Source organism: Marmota monax, unplaced genomic scaffold (genome assembly GCF_021218885.2).
Source record: "Marmota monax isolate L192 unplaced genomic scaffold, Marmota_monax_Labrador192_F-V1.1 WCK01_AAM20220418_F8-fsc00142, whole genome shotgun sequence".
Taxonomy (NCBI): Eukaryota; Metazoa; Chordata; class Mammalia; order Rodentia; family Sciuridae; genus Marmota; species Marmota monax.
The window spans coordinates 2,879,038-2,891,189 of NW_026692025.1; the positions used below are offsets into that span (position 1 = coordinate 2,879,038).

Genomic DNA, 12,152 nt, shown 5'->3' on the forward strand with positions numbered 1-12,152 from the left:
ATTGTTTCATAAGAGAATTTATAGAATTCTATTTATACATATGCCTATATTCACATTGCCGCTAAAACATCAAAAATATAAGGTTAAATCAATGTAATTTTGGGTCCCATTTGGGACTTACCTGTAGAGAGCCTTTGAAATGTGGTAGTCTATTTTCCGTTCTGTATGATTCAACTTCTCCTTCAACTGAAAGTTTCCTGTCTTTAGTTTCCAGATTGCTGGATATGAAATGATTCTTTACAATCATGTACTTCCATCCTCATTCAATTAGCCACCAAGGATAATAAGTGCTAGATTGAAGAATTGACCCATCCAAGGCAACACAGTAATTTTCAGAGGCCAGACTCAAACCTAAGTTCCTTTATTTTAGTCTTAGCGTGAGTCTCTTTCCACCCTATGTTGTATTTTTACAGTAGTATCCCCAGGTTGTTTGTTCTTTTGCCCCAACAGAATTACAGTTCTTTCATGTCTGAGTCAATCGATTCATTTTCCTTCTCTGTCTCCTCTTCCCCTTGTGCAAACTCATGTGTAGGCTCACATACTTACATATATCTATGTTCCCTTCAGAATATTCTGAAAGGAAATCCCGTGGTTCTGCTGTTTGTGTGTCTTTTGTAGAGGGAAGCTCTAGCTGACAGTTTTGAATTGGGTCCACACTCCTACTTGTAGGGGGTGGGGTGGAAGTTAGGTCATTAGGGGATCAATGTGGCTGAACTCTTTCTTCTTCGTGGAGTGTGAATGACATTCCCTTTGATGTACAATTTTTTAGCTCTTTATTATCCTCGGAGATAGAATCTGAGCAGACAGGATTGTCAAACCTTTATTTGGAGCCTGGGTTAGAAGGCACGCCCATAGGGATGTAAAGGAGACAGAAAGAAAGGGAGGAAGCTCACTCTTCTGTCTTGGAGCAGCAAGTAAGCATCACACACCAGCTACGGTAATCCATACTTCCTTTATCCTCCTCTTCGCTCTTACCCTTTTGCTCTTTCTCTTCTCCTTGCTTCCCTGCTCCTCCCCTTATCTCTGAGCTTCCCTCTATTTCTCTGCTGGAAACCTTAAAGAATAAAATACTACTTTAGTCTTTCTTACAACAACCACAGACCTAAAGCCTTGCAGCTTTGCATTCGGAGCCCAGTACAGCCTCATGCTCAGCTCCAGGCAGTGGTGAACCCTAAGCCAGCAAAGGGGGAAGGGAAAGGGGAGGGGAGGAGAGGAGGGAGGGACTGACAGAGAGAGTGGGGGGAGAGAGAGAGAGAGAGAGAGAGAGAGAGAGAGAGAGAGAGAGAGAGAGAGAGAGAAAGGGAGGGAGAGAGGGAGAGGGAGGGAGAGAGGGAGAGCGTGAGCGCGCGCAAGCTAGCGAGCAAACCAGAGAGACAGACCGAGAGAGAGACCAGGAGAGAGACCCAGAGAAAGAGAAGAAGAAGGTGAGCTCTGTCGGGGCTCAACCTCCAACTTGTTTCAGTTCGTTCATCCTTCTTTCCTCTCTGCTTCGGAAAAGTGACTGTGGCGCTTGGTAAGAGACATCGATGTTCCTCCTTTTCCCCCTCCCCCCAAGCTCAGGTCTCCTTTAGCGATAGCATCTCCCCCGTACTGAGAGTCTCCTTGGGTTGGTCGGGGAGGCGAGACATGCTCTGCAGCTGTGATGCTATCCTGGGTTCCCCAGTGGGGCTGGTGGAAGCCCAGAGACAGCATCTGGGCAGGGAGGAACTGGGGTAAAATCTGGTTTGGGGACGGGGGGGGGGGTTGAGATGTGGTGGTGTACGCGCGATTTGCTTCATTGTCAGTGAATTGTTTTGTTCTTCTTTGGAAGCAGGTCGGCATTGACCTTGCAAATTGCTTGGGGGGCCCCCGCAGCTGCTGCAGAAAGCCACAGAGTGGCCCCTAGCCAGAGCAGACAGCACTGTCATGACCCCCCAGACAGCCCTAGGCACCGAGGATGGGGTAATGGCTGGAGCTTCCTCCCTCCTTTAACTCTTTCTCTGCAGCTGCGTCTGGCTGCTGGAAATGAGAAGGAAGGAGGAGACCATGTAGCCCCTTTCTCCATTACCTCCCCTGTATGCAAGTGAGTAGAAAGTTGTAAATAACTGCTTCCTTTGAGGCAGGTAGAGACCTTCCCCATTCCTTTAAGAGGCTCACTGTGGGGTTGGGCCTGAGTTCCTCCACAAACTTGGGAGGATTCTCTTGCTTCCTTGAGGGAAGCCCTGCTGCCCAGGTAGTTGAGCTAACATCCTAGACCAGGTATTCAGATTTCCCATCCCTTCTCACTGGTGGACATTATGTTAGGTCCAGCTGTGTCCTTGGGAGGGAGGAAACACCTGATGGTTTGACTTGAGCTGCCTTCCCAGTTTACTGCTCCTCTGACTGTGGCTGCTGATGGCACAGGCAGGAGGACTGGGGGAGGGGTGGCTGTTGGCTGTGGAGACAACGGGTGAGGAGCCAGGATTCCCAATGTGAATAGTATGGATTATTGAGGGTCAGCAGGTTCTGGTTGTCTGCAGTTGTGGAAGGGCTCTCTGGAGCTGTTGTAACCCCTCTGAACTGGTAGAGGAAGGGCTCTGATTGCTTGATAGGGGTTTGTTGAGTTAGTGGCACTGCCATGCCCATGATAGTAATTATAGCATCAATAATAGTAACCACTAACATTTTTGAGTGTTTAACATATTTTAGATCTTGGACTGAGGATTTAATGTCTATTTTCTCATTGAATTCGTACATCAACCCTATGGAAGCAGACACTATTATTATCTGTGGTTTACTGATGAGGAAGCTGAGGCACACAGAGGTTAAGTAACTTGTTCAAAATCCCAGGGCAGTAAGTGTCCCAATCAAGAGTTTAATCATAAGTAATTTGGTCCCAGAACTAATGAACTTATCCATCAAGCCCTACTGCTTCCTTGGGGAGAAATTTGCACCTTTATCTATTAGGCAAGTATAGGCACAATGGAAATCATGTCACTTGGCAAGATTGTTTGAAAAGTAATGGCCTGGCCTTTGTTGAGAGGAGCAGGAACTTGAAGTAGGGCAGGTGACTGGCTTATGTGCTGCTAAAAGTCACCTGGGCTTCCTGAAGGGGCTGCCTGAAAGGCTTCCCCAGGTCTGCTAACTTTCCTTTGCAAATGATGCCTAGAAAGACTTCACTTTCCACATCTATCTCACATCCAGCTTTAAACTGTGCCATTTATGAAGATCCTGCTTTTATTTCTTGAGAGCTTGGATTCATCCTGTACTGAAAATTTAGAATACTAAAACCTTGGAACTGGAAGGATCCCTCAGAATCATTAAGCTTTACTTCTCCTCTCAGTTCTTGAATTTGTCTTAAGCATCCAATTTGTTGACTGATTTCTATTTGAATTCCCTGCAGTGACAGAAAGCTCGTTAGGTGGCTCTTTGTATCTTTGAGTAACTCTGGTTTTCAGAAAGTAATCTCTATTATAAGCCAAAATCTGTCTCCCTGAAACTTCTAGCCATTGGTTCATTGGGACTATCTTGAAAAAAACTGGTTTTTCTTAAAAATATTCTTTAGTTATTTGAAGATAGCAGTTGTGCTTCCCCCTCAAGAGTCAGGTCTGAAAAGACCACAAAGTGAAGTATCATCATTTACCTTGTTATGGAGACTGGACTTTTATTAATGTGGCTTAATATCCCACTTGCCTGTCAGCTACAAACCGAGCTTTCTGAAACAGTCCTGATAGTGTATGTTCTCATCCTTGGAAGAGCTTGCTATCTGGTGTCAACTGGGCTGCTGGAAACAAAGAAGGTCTACTGTATTTCTAAAGCCCAGGAATCAGTTGGTACTAGTTTTTCTAAATCCCCAGAATGTCATAGTAGCTAGATGATAGCCATGTGAGAAGATTTCAGAGGTGGGATTCATGGCAATTATCACAAAGGAGATATTTGAAATGATGGTGATTCAAGGTTCATATAGGATGTGGAAGGTAGAAGAAAAACAGTTCTATCAGAAAATCTCAGGTATAATGTGGGATTATGTGGAAAATAAGTGAACAAGTAGTGTGAGGGAGTGGATCACTGGCCTGGGTGTTAGCCAATCTGGTTCCTTTCCTGACTCTGGCAATTTGCCACTACTTTGGACACATGGCTTCTCTTCCATGAGCCTCAGCTTCTCCAACTATAAAATGATGAGATAGACTGTATCTCCAGGGGCCTTTCAGCTCTAATATTCTCTATTTGAAATAAATCACAGATCTTAGGGTTATAAAGGGCTTCAGAAGTCATCTAGGATAGTGCTTCTTAAACTTAGATGTGCAAAAATATCTCTTGAGATTTTGTCAAAAGGGTCATTCTGATTCAGGAGGCCTAGGGTGAAGTCTGAGCTTTGGCATTTTAATAAGCTCCCAGGTGATCCTCCAAACTGCTGGTCCACTTATCACAGTTCAAGTAGTAATGCACTAGTGTAGTGCTTGTCAAACTGTCTTGGGAAGGGACCAGATCCACCTCCCTGCAATTGTGAGACTGTTACTTTAGTAAAACAAATTAATTAGGAATTACTAGAAAATGTGAGGGAAGACATACACAACTCAAGCCAACGTTTTTATTATTAGATTCAAAACACATAAATTTTTTTTAATTGCTATAGCATTTTCCAAGTGCTTACTTTCAATTTCTACACTTAGATCTTTACTGCCTGGTAATAAAGCTTGCAGATAGGCACTGATCTGTGGACCACACTTTAAGCAGCTCTGGTCTAGGATACTTGCCCACCTAATTTAAGATGCCCAAATTAGCCCCGGCTATAATTTCTAAATTGCCTCCACCAGATGATCTTTCAATCTCAGATTCAATACCTCCTTTGATGGAGAAGTTAATATCTTTACAAGTAGCATTATTCAGATTTTGTGACTGCTACAAAGGAAAAAAAAAATCAAACCTTTAGCTTCTTTATAATGTCTGTGAATTCCAGTCCTAGATCTATATATTCAAAACAAATAAAAGACTATCAATTCAGTTTATTACAATATCAGCCCCTTGTCTATTTTATGGTATGGAGTAGGTGCTTAATAAATGTTTGCTAAATGAATGCATGAATCATTTGGTATTACTTATGGGGCCAGAAATTCACTAAAAATGGTGATTTTGGTTTCTTTCTGGCACTGGGGAGACAGTATTCATCCTATTTTATCAATTTCTGGTGGACCTGACATCCCAGTTGAACTTTGAAGGGATTTTAGGAAGTCGGACAAAGATTTTGCACACACCAAGCCCCAAGTCTTTACACTTAACTCAGACATTCATCAATTCAATCATTCAATTCTTATGTATCTATTACTATCGATTTATTTAGTGATGTGTACAGGATGCAAATGTGGGACAAATGAGCATGGTCCCTTCTTGTTTGAGGCTTCTAGTTCTATGGGGGAAGAGGCTATTAATCATAACACAAATATGTCACTTCTGTCAATGACAAATGCTATGAAAGTAAAAGGTTGAGGGTGGGGACTATGGAAATATATAACAAAGGAAACTGTCCCAGTCTGGGGTTTAAGCAAAGTTCCACTGAGAAAGTATCACTGAGGCTGAGTACAATGTATGGCATTGGAGTGGAGGTGGTGTCTCAGATATCTAGTTGGAGGAAGGAGCATGTACAAGGGCCCTGACATGAGAGAAGCATAGAGAATTTGAGAAAGTGCACAAAAGTTAGTGTTACTGGTGGTCCATTTTAAGAATTTCAGTTCTTTATTCCAGAAGCCTGGGGGACTGATTAAAGGGTTTTTAGGCAGGATGGTTGACAGGGTCTAAGCAGAATTCAGTAAGTGTAAGGTCACTGAGTGCCTGCTATAATCCAAAGACAATGTGGGAGATACAGAATGACTAGAAATAGCTTTCATCCACCAAAGTGACACAGTCAAGTATGAGGAAGAAGAAATACACAAACAACTATAGTACTAATAGGATGAGATCCACATTCATAAGGCTGAGGGCTGCAAGGAGATCAAAGCTTCCTGGAAGTGGCATTTGAACTAATGTTTGAAGATTAGACAAATTTGGGGCATGCAGAATTGGGGGATGGGAAAGGTATTCTAGGCAGAGGCCAATTGTGTATTGTGAAATACAGTGTGTGAGAAATGTTTGGTAAGATAGGTGAAGGCTTTTATGCATGTGCAAAATGACCCTGAGGGGGCAAGTGACTTCATTTGCCTAAGTTCACATAGATTATGTGTGACTGCTATAGTCCAGCAAGAGGTACTGAGTACAGTTGAAAATGTTGGATTGGAGCTCTTCTCAAATAAGTCATCTACTACTTTGGAGAATCCTTATTTGGGGATATAGGGGAGAAAAATAAACCTGTGTGAAAGCTACAAAAGAAAAAAGGTCAGAGATGTGCATGGGAAATTAGAAAAGTAAAGTAACATAAAAGTGCCAAGAGTGTCTTTTTTGGACAAATATTTACTGAATACATACCTTTTTCTAGGTATGTAAAATATAATGGTGAAAAAAACAGGTATGATTGTTGTGATCTTGGGGCTTAGGGTTTAGATGGGGAGATAGATATTATTTTATAAAACATTAAACTATAATGTCATGAATTGTGATTCTTGTGTAGGGGAAAATGTACTGCTTTCAGAAGGAAGGTGTTGTCACCATTACGGGATTTTGCAGCAGAGTTGAGTATTGACAAATGACACCCAATTGGGAGCAGTTCTTCCCACTCTAATGCTCACAGTGCTTACTAACAGTTAAGTTGGATGATGGCTATCTGTTTTGCAGATGTCTGGCAGATGATAACGCTGTAATACCAAAGGAAGGTAAAGATCCCCCCAGGTTCAGGTCCACAGAAGCACAAGCTTACTTGAAAACTGGGTGACATGTCAGTAGCTTAACTGAAACTCTCAATAAGCCAGCACCCTCCCCAGATCCCTTAACTTTCTGCATTGGCAATTTATAGAAAGAAGCACCTGACAAGAGAAAACATTTTTATGAATAATTGTGTATTAAAAATTCCTTGTAAAATGGAATTCTCATAGCCTGGTTTAGATTCTTCTTTTGACTTGGCTACTGACTTAAATTCCTATGACAGATCACTTGTCTTGTGTGAGACTCAGTTTCCATGTATATAGAATGAGAGAGGTTGGAATAGACCCAGATGATTTATAAGGGTTTTATGGTTTATGCTCTGTTCTGTACTGCATTCTTATGGTCCTCTGCAGGTTTGGTCACTTATTTAAACAACATGAGAATTTTATACACAATTAGGAAGGTTACTCACTTTGGTAGAAGTATTCAGAGATTTTGGAAGAGATCACAGGAAAGCCTCTTTGTTCTTGCATTCCTGAGATGACTGAAATTGTGACAGAGAGCTAAGGAAAGAACTGACTATATTCTAAAATCTCTAGTAAACCTGGCTTTTAGGTGATGTTTCCACAACTGCAACTTTGAAAATAAAGCCCCTGAGAATAAAGGACTCTGTGAAATAGAAGTGGGGTTGTTATCTCATTTGCTGAAAAGTAATGGTCCAGGCAGCCTTTTTCTTGAAGGGGAGAGATATATGGTAAAAGAGAATACTGGTTGATAATAGAAAATTTGTATTTAAAACACGATTTTAAAGGTACTGATGTCTGTACACAGCATGTCTCCTCCCTATACACAGAAAAAAGAATGAAAAGCTTCAGAATGTATATTTTGAAGGTGCTTTTCACTTTAAAAATGATTTCTTAGAAGGAACAAATATTACATAGATTTTTTTTTTGAAAAGAAGGGGATGTGGACAGAGATGGAATTATGTCAGTGATCATAGCATAAAATAACTTTCAAACTAGTACAAGAGGAACTCAGAAATGGCAGGGTCATGTAATGGCAGTCTTATCAACCAATACATATGCTCACCTATTTTCAGTGTGAATGGTTCCAGGAAAGGTTGTTTAATACTACCTGATAATAAACAGCTGTGATTGTCAGCAAGTTATTCTTCACATTGACCTGAAATCTGTCTTCTGAATCCAACCTGTGAGTCTCACTTCTTGTGGCAACTCCAATGCTGAGTAATTTCTATTTCCCTTCCCTGTGACAGACATTGAAATACGTGAAGATGGTTTGCTGTTCTTTGAACCTTTCCTCTAGCCTATATATTCCCAGTCTTTCAGATTATATAGCATGTAGTTTTGGGTACTTTCTAGTAGCAGACACTCAGTTTTCAGTATCACTCTTCCTGTGTGATGACCAACCTGAATCGAGTACTCAAGGCATGGCTGGTCAGCACCTCCATTTAAACAAACAAATAAAAACCCTTTTGCACATTTTTCAATCTACCTTGACAGTAACATCTACCTTTATTTTTTTCTGCTTATAAAAATAAAATAGACTTGTTATAGAAAACCTGGAAAATGAAGAGAAGTTAACACAAATCACTTTTAAATCCCTAGGCCAGAGATAACTTGCAATATTTCTTTCCAGATGTGTTTCCATGTTTACATTATTAGGATCACACCTTATATGTACTATTTTATATCTGCTTTTCCATTAATATTATATTGTGAGCATTTTCACACATCATTAAGCAGCCTTCAAACAATTTTAACAGGTGTATAATTTTCAGTTATATAATTTATACCATAATGACTTGACAGATCTGATATCGATTGTTCAAATTTTTTTCAATTTTGTGTTAACTGAGAATAGCCCAGCAATATATACCTTCATATATAAATCTTTGTTCTTTGAGCTTCACCTTTTAAAGTTATTTTTTCAATTATTACCTTTTTGAGGTCTCCTATAATGTTCCTTTTTTATTTTTTTTTGTTTTTTTCCCCTCTATTGTTCTGTATCATCACCTAACAGACACTTTACTTATTCATTGTCTAGATACTAGTATTAAAATGTTAGCCTCTCAAGCACAAGGAATATTTCCCATTCTGTTCACTGTTGTTTCCCTTAGTGCCTAGAAAAATAACACATTGTAGATCATCACTTCATATTTATTGTATTATTAAGATGGCTTTTTAGGTAAAAGCCATTATGAGGCCTAAAGGTGTTAACTTTTAAAGGCTCTTGATATATATGTGAAATTATCTCATATATATATCAAGACAATTTTTCCTCATATGCCTATGCCAGTACTGGCTGTTGCCTTTCTTTAAAAGCCTTTGCCAATCAGAAAGGGGCAAACTGTTATCTCATTTTGTATGGGTTTGTGGTACCGGGGATTGCACTCAGGGGCACTCCACTACTCAGCTACATCTCCAGCACCTTTCATTTTTTATTTTTTTATTTTGAGACAGGGTCTCACCAAGTTGCTGAGGCTGGCCTCAATATTGAAATCCTCCTCCCTCAGCCTCCTGAGTTGTTGGCAGTAGAGATGTGTGCCATTGTACCCATAGTATTGTTTTAATATATGTTTCTTTTGTTATAGTGAATGTGAACACTTTGTTATATTTATTAACCACTTTTACTTCCGTTTATTGAACATCTATTCATAGCCCTTGTACATTTTTTCTACTTAGAATTTTATGTTTTTTATTCATTTGTATGGACAGCATGTACATTTAGTAGATATTAGACCTTTGTTCTGTTCAATGTGTGGAAAATATTTTCCATGTTTGCATTTAAATTAAGAGGTATGTAGATAAATATTGATTTTTATGTAATCATATCCATCTTTTCATTAGTATTTTCTTCTGATGAATTCATGTTTATGAAGTTCTTCTTCATTCAAAATTCGATAAGTGCTTGAATGGATTTTGTTTTAGTTTTTATTGGTTAGGCTTAATCCCTCTGGAATTTTATTTTACTGTGAGGTGTGAGGTAATTTTTTAAGTTTTTTTCCCCTTCAATTGTTTCACAACACCAAATATTGAATAATTCATTTTTCCCCACTATAACATATATGAATTGTTATATATAGTAGGTTCTTTTTGGGATTTATCTATTTTCCATTTATTTTAGTCTGTCTATTTTTCTCCTAGTTACAAAGCTTAAATATTATTGTGGCTTTTGAATAACTTCTATTACCTCAGTTCTTCTTCTTGCTAGCTGTGTGGTCTAGCTAAGCTTCTATTTGTCTGTGTTGAGTGTATAAGTAGTATCATCTGTTTTATGCTTTTAATTTTGTGAAGAAGCTCTTTTTATCATTATGTCTACTAATTGATATAGCTGGTATACAGGGAAATTAGTATAAACAATTTTAGCTTCTATTGCTTCACTTTGCTCAAATTTGCTATTACATATTTATGGCTTACAAGTTTATTTTTATTGTTTTTAATTTTTAAAAATATTTAGAAAGAAACCCAGAGAAGTGACTAAATCAATGACCAAATACATCACTTAGAATGGACTATTGTAAGCATTTTGTCCTTTTTGCTTCATATGTTTTAATATAAATAAAACCTTACATAAAGTTTAACTTCTTTTGTGTCTAGCCCCAGACTCCAAAATACAACACTCAGAACCACCCATGTTTGCTTAATTTTCTATTGCTATACTTTTTTTTTCTGATTTTCAAGGGTTCTTTATATATTCTAGATACTAATCGTTGGCTTCTGAAATGTTAAATACATGTGCTTTTAGTATGTTATTCGGTTTTCTACTTTGTTTATGGGATTCTTTATCATATGGAAAGTTTAAATTTTGGTGTGAAGTTGATCAATCTTTTCTTTAATTAATGATGCATTTTGTATCATGTTTGGGAAGTATTCCTTATCTCATGATCCTAAAAGATGCTCTCCAAATTTCTTTTGAAGAGTTTCATTTTTTTTCTTTACATTTAGTTCTTTAATCCATCTGGACTTTATTCTTATATGTAATGTGAGATATGGATTATTTTTATATGTAAAATACATGCTTGAATACCACATATACACAGCCACTTAGAATGCAAACTCTATATTGTTGTCTCATTTCCATACATGCTTGAGTCTATTCATATCTATTCATTATCTTCCATTAATCCTTTTGTCTACACATGTGTTATTTTATGTATGGATGCTTTTTTTGGTACTGGGGATTGAACTCATGGTCAGTCTACCACTGAGCCACATCCCCAGCCTCCCTTTATAATATTTTATTTAGAGACAGGGTCTTACTGAGTTTCTTAGGGCCTTGCTAAGTTGCTGAGGCTGGCTTTGAACTCCCCATCCTCCTGCCTCAGCTTCCCAAGCTGCTGGGATGACAGGTGTACACCACTACACCCAGCTCTATGAATGCTTTTTAATGAAACTCGATACTAGTAAGTTCAAATTATTGTTTACTCTTTGCCTGAATCCACACCCATGGCATTTTTTTTGTTCTTTTTAAATTATCTTGATTATTTTAACCCTTAGCTGCCTCATCTTAAATTTAGAATAAGATTGTCAAATTCCAAGAATGTAATGTTGGCCTTTTTGAATTATATTGAGTCTTTAGAGTGATTTGGAGAAGAACTGGCATCTCTTTGATACAGAAATATTGTGTCTTGTCATGTATTCAAGTCTATTTTTACAACCCTTAATAGAGGATTATAATGTTATTAATTACATAATGGGCATATTCCTAGCCATCTTTTATTTTTCAGTTGGCTCTTTATTAACATTTAATTGGCATAAAATAAAATTTACTTTTTGCAAGTGTATAGTTATAATTTTGGCAAGTACATATATATGATCCACTATCACCACCTCCACAATACAGAGAAAATTTACCTCACTTTAAAAATTTTGCTGGAACCCCTTTGTAGTCATATCTTTTCTCCCATCTACAATCACAGGAAACCATTGACCTTTTTTCTGTTCTTAAAGTTTTGTTTCTATTATTGTATCACATAAATGGGATCATAAATATGTAGACTTTTGTGTCTTACTTCCTTTACCTAGCATATGCTTCTAAGATTCATGTGTGTTTGCTTTGTAATGTTGCTGAGTAGCTTATCTATCCAGAGATACAATCTGTCCATTTATTTATATTTGATTTATTTCCACTTTTTGGCTATTATAAATAATATTATAATGCTTTTATAGATACTCTGGCACAGGTTTTTATTTGCACATATATTTTTCATTTTTACTGAGTAAATATGTAGGAGAAGAATTTTTGGGTTATACATGAAGTAAATGTCTAATTTTACATGAAACCATCAATATTCCCCACCAGCACTTGATATTTTCAGTCCTTTTAAGAAAATTATTAAGTTTTATTTTAAAACAGTTTTAGATTTACAAAAAATGAATGGA

At 38.1% G+C, this 12,152-nt stretch overlaps 1 protein-coding gene across 3 annotated transcripts in view; it reads left to right on the forward strand.

The window, feature by feature from the left end:
- Positions 1-733: 733 nt before the first annotated feature.
- Gabra3 (gamma-aminobutyric acid type A receptor subunit alpha3) overlaps positions 734-12,152 on the forward strand; it is a 236,062-nt gene continuing 224,643 nt past the window's right edge. Inside the window, exon 1 of one of the 3 annotated variants that reach the window (XM_058582576.1) lies at positions 734-937. The gene's annotated coding sequence lies outside the window, so the exon portion shown is untranslated. Of the gene's footprint in view, positions 938-1,318; positions 1,514-12,152 lie in introns of those variants that run through there. The other 2 variants (XM_058582578.1, XM_046453413.2) reach the window with 2 other exon arrangements.